At 48.2% G+C, this 5,000-nt stretch overlaps 1 non-coding gene across 1 annotated transcript; it reads right to left on the minus strand.

Annotated features, from left to right (window-relative positions):
* Positions 1-22: 22 nt before the first annotated feature.
* Positions 23-1,894, minus strand: LOC126989782 (small subunit ribosomal RNA). The gene has a single exon (XR_007743688.1). It is a non-coding gene; the product is annotated as a small subunit ribosomal RNA (ribosomal RNA).
* Between the last annotated feature and the right edge of the window lie 3,106 nt (positions 1,895-5,000).

A 5,000-nucleotide genomic window follows, 5' to 3' on the forward strand; every position in this document is an offset into this window, starting at 1 on the left:
TGCCAGCGTCGGGCAAACACGTTAATGATCCTTCCGCAGGTTCACCTACGGAAACCTTGTTACGACTTTTACTTCCTCTAAATGATCAAGTTTGGACATCTTTCCGTCAGCTCGAGGCGCCGAAAGCCCAGCGGCGGAACCGCGTGGGCCCGGCATCCAAGAGCGCCAGTCCGAAGGCCTCACTAAATCATTCAATCGGTAGTAGCGACGGGCGGTGTGTACAAAGGGCAGGGACGTAATCAACGCAAGCTCATGACTTGCGCTTACTGGGAATTCCTCGTTCATGGGAGACAATTGCAAACCCCAATCCCTATCATGAAAGGATTTCAACGGGTTACCCGCTCCTCTCGGAGGGGGAGGACACGTTGATCCCTTCAGTGTAGCGCGCGTGCGGCCCAGAACATCTAAGGGCATCACAGACCTGTTATTGCTCAATCTCGTGCGGCTAAAGTTGCCGCTTATCCCTCTAAGAAGAAGCTGCGAACTGGACACCAATTGCTGGAGATCCGTCGACTAGTTAGTAGGCCAGAGTCTCGTTCGTTATCGGAATTAACCAGACAAATCGCTCCACCAACTAAGAACGGCCATGCACCACCACCCACCGAATCGAGAAAGAGCTCTCAATCTGTCAATCCTTCCGGTGTCTGGGCCTGGTGAGGTTCCCCGTGTTGAGTCAAATTAAGCCGCAGGCTCCACTCCTGGTGGTGCCCTTCCGTCAATTCCTTTAAGTTTCAGCTTTGCAACCATACTTCCCCCGGAACCCAAAGACTTTGGTTTCCCGGAAGCTGCCCGCCGGGTCATGGGAATAACGCCGGCGGATCGCTGGTCAGCATCGTTTATGGTTAGAACTAGGGCGGTATCTGATCGCCTTCGAACCTCTAACTTTCGTTCTTGATTAATGAAAACATCCTTGGCAAATGCTTTCGCAGTAGTTCGTCTTGCGACGGTCCAAGAATTTCACCTCTAGCGTCGCAATACGAATGCCCCCGCCTGTTCCTATTAGTCATTACCTCGGGTTCAGAAAACCGACAAAATAGAACCGAGGTCCTATTCCATTATTCCATGCATAGGCATTCAGGCCGTAAGTGTAGCCTGCTTTGAGCACTCTAATTTTTCAAAGTAAACTCTGCCGGCCACGCGGGACACTCGATGAAGAGCACCCCGTGCGAGCCAGCGGGCTGTTGTGGCTGTTCGGAGCGTGACAGTATGCACCGGGCGGTGAACCGTCAGTCCAGAACTGAAATCCAACTACGAGCTTTTTAACCGCAACAACTTTAATATACGCTATTGGAGCTGGAATTACCGCGGCTGCTGGCACCAGACGTGCCCTGCATTATTTCCTCGTTAAAGGATTTAAAGTGTACTCATTCCTATTGCGAGGCCTCGGATGAGTCTCGCATCGTTATTTTTCGTCACTACCTCCCCGTGCCGGGAGTGGGTAATTTGCGTGCCTGCTGCCTTCCTTAGATGTGGTAGCCGTTTCTCAGGCTCCCTCTCCGGAATCGAACCCTGATTCCCCGTTACCCGTTATAGCCATTGTAGGCGCATAACCTACAATCGAAAGCTGATAAGGCAGACACTTGAAAGAGGCGGCGCCGGTGCGGAGACCGTGCGCTCAGCGACAAGTTATTCAGATTCAACACGGTGGGGTGACGGACCGAGGCCCGACCGGTTTTGAACTAATAAAAGCGCTCTTCCCTTGCGGTCAGAGACGTGGTGCATGTATTAGCTCTAGAATTACCACAGTTATCCAAGTAAGTGTGGGTACAGATCAAATGAATCATAGCTGATTTAATGAGCCATTCGCGGTTTCGCCTTAAATCGGCTTGTACTTAGACATGCATGGCTTAATCTTTGAGACAAGCATATGACTACTGGCAGGATCAACCAGGTAGCTATGGCGTTAGCTGGCGGCCAAGCGGCGAACGAACACGACGGGCGTGCCGCGCGCTCGCTTAAAGCCTTGTACTAAAGTAGGAGATCGCTCAGCGTCGGACAGCTCTGGTCAGCGACGCCGCGTCCCTGGTTTCAACAGACGGCGGATGATGATGAGGATGATGATGATGCGTGGGCTCGAAACTCTGCCGGCCACGCCGTCGTCCTCCTCCTCGTCGTCCGCGCGTCCTTGTCATATAGCAGCAGACTGGTGGTGATGGTGGTGAGACTGTTGCTGCTGATGCTTTTGTGTCGAGGTGCGAGCGAACGCACCACGGACAATACCAGCAGCAGCAGCAGCAGTAGCAGCGCACCGTCACCCGTCGTCGCCTGCGAGTGGAGTGCTTCGTTCCAACCGACCGCTCGATAGAAGCTGCGTCAGTGTGAAGACTAGGGTGCCAACCGACGACATTGCGTGCGGCGGCGTCACCCTCGGGATGCGTTATCGCACGGAGAGTGGAGTTACCATCGCCTAGAGAGCGAGAGAGAGTGGGGTCGCTGCATTGAAGGCTGATCGCATTGGCAAACACGGTAAGAACGTGCGCCGCCACGAGGAGCCGCAGCTAATGCCGAAGCTTCTCATGAAAGAGAGGGCAAGACCTGGCTCTCAACAACAACATCGACAAGAGAAGAAAGAAAGATTTCCAGTTGGAAGTGAGAGATGCCTAGTCTTGGCCCGCGGGAGGTGGGCCCGAACTGGGATACAGTTCAACGGCGTTTGTTGAGGTCGGTGCGCGCAACACGAGAGACTAATCCCATCCAAGCTTGCTGGCCCCGGTCTGAGAGGTTGGCAAACGATTAGTCGCTCGGGTAGGTGCAGCGCGCTCCGGCCCCAAACAGCGTTATGGAAGCTCGAGCGGGTTTGTGGAGCGAGTCCGCCGCCGGCTCGCTCAACCCTCGCTTCCTCACGGCACACTGGCGACCGTTCTCTCTGGGACCGTCCCGCACGATGGTCTCGATCCCACCCCTGGCCGCGCGAGCGAGAGCCAAGCGGGAAGACCGTTACGCTCGGCCCAGCCGCCGACCAGCCGTACCCCACAATCTCACAACACCGCGCCAGCGGGACGCTCCCGACGGTCAGCATCGACTGTGGTCGCACTTCCAGGCAGCGGCGTTTAGAAGCTCACGGCAGCTCTAGCGATTCTAGGAGCCGAGTTCTTAGCGGTTATTGGGTTGGGATGGGGTGCAAAGTCTTGTAGGGTTGCTATTTCTGGAGTACGTTGACCGTTTGCGTTGTGTGATTATGTTTGTGGTCTTGTGTACATAAGTGTGTGTGGCGTCTGTGCAGAGTTTCCATGTTTCTCAGTTGTTTGATCCGTGGTGTTGTGATTCCAGCCGTTCGAGTGTAGTAGTTGTTTGTAATGAACCTTGGTGTTGATCTGTGCTCACGTATCACTGTTTCTGTGTGTGGATCACGTACTGAGCTGAGCACCCCAAATTGCTCCTTTTCTCCCGAAGCTATTCATTCCTGCACATTACAGCCGAACCCCATTTAACTAGACACTTGCGTAGTGTAGGTACGGTACCCGCAAAAAAAGTATGCGGAAAAGGCACGGGTTGTGGCATAGGAGTGACCTTCCGTCATTAGAGCTTGCCCAAGCAGGCTTAGATCTCGTTATACTACAGTCAGTCAGTCAGTCAGTCAGTAAATGTCTAGCAGCCCTCCCAGTCCTGTTTCCCGCCAGTGCCGCGATTGAAGCTTGCCAGGAAAAGAAAGTTCTGCCTTTTCGTGGAGTGAGCTGAGCACCACAAATGGCTCCTTTTCTCCCGAAGCTATTCCGAGGGATATCTCATGACTGCGGTAGCGGTGGCGGCTGATATTGTAGAATATTGGTGTAAAGGAATTGGTCAAACGCACACACTAAATTGGACTGTAACGATCATTTCTTAGATAAAGGTATACAGTACTTCATACAGTCTCGTTTCCCTTTCCTCAGTATTATCGTCAAGAACATGACGACCTAAATACTTTTCATTTAGAGTTTCATGACTAAAATCCTTCAGAAATCAGTCAGATTTGCTTATCATTAAAAGTAGTTTTACTGGTGGTAATCTATGAATATATATATATATATATATATATATATATATATATATATATATATATATATATATATATATATATATATATATATATATATATATATATATATATATATATATATAAACACACACACACACTAAATTGGACTCTAACGATCATTTCTTAGATAAAGGTATACAATACTTCATACAGTCTCGTTTCCCTTTCCTCAGTATTATCGTCAAGAACATGACGATCCTAAATACTTTTCATTTAGAGTTTCATTACTAAAATCCTTCAGAAATAAATCAGATTTGCTTATCATTAAAAGTAGTTTTACTGGTGCTAATCTATGAAAATATATATATATATATATATATATATATATATATATATATATATATATATATATATATATATATATATATATATATATATTCATTCATTCATTCATTCATTCATTCATTCATTCATTCTTCATGCTTCCTAAACCACACACACAGAAGAAGAAAAAAAATGTGTTACCAAAAAAAAAGACGTGCATACTTATCTGATAAATAATTAAACATGAAATTGCGGAAAAAAAACCTTAATATATTTACTCCATACCCACTGACATAATAAGGTAACTCTAAACTACATTAGATGATAATCTTGTTGCAACAGCATCACCAGTACTTATCACTCGAATCCGTCACCTGATACAGAATCTTGGCATTACATGCAACTTACAAACAGTTTGCTGCACATGTTTCCCACAACGTCAGTTTATTAGCACCGTGGGGTGACCAGACACCCCAAAGGAAACAGATGTGTCTTTTTTTTCAAAGGACCTGCCACGGGACTGTCAACATTTCAGTAGTCTCTCCTCTCACGTATTCAGGAAGGTACTAGAAAGGAGAGTGATCTAAGTGTTGCCAATTCAAGACGGTGATCAAAAACGTCTTTTGGGGGGGTGTTCAAACACCCCAGGATACTAATGTAGGGTTAAGGAAAGCCTACCATCGCTATAGGGCAGGACGTCGAAGAAGAGATCAAATAA

The sequence above is a fragment of the Eriocheir sinensis genome, unplaced genomic scaffold (genome assembly GCF_024679095.1).
Source record: "Eriocheir sinensis breed Jianghai 21 unplaced genomic scaffold, ASM2467909v1 Scaffold1296, whole genome shotgun sequence".
NCBI lineage: Eukaryota > Metazoa > Arthropoda > Malacostraca > Decapoda > Varunidae > Eriocheir > Eriocheir sinensis.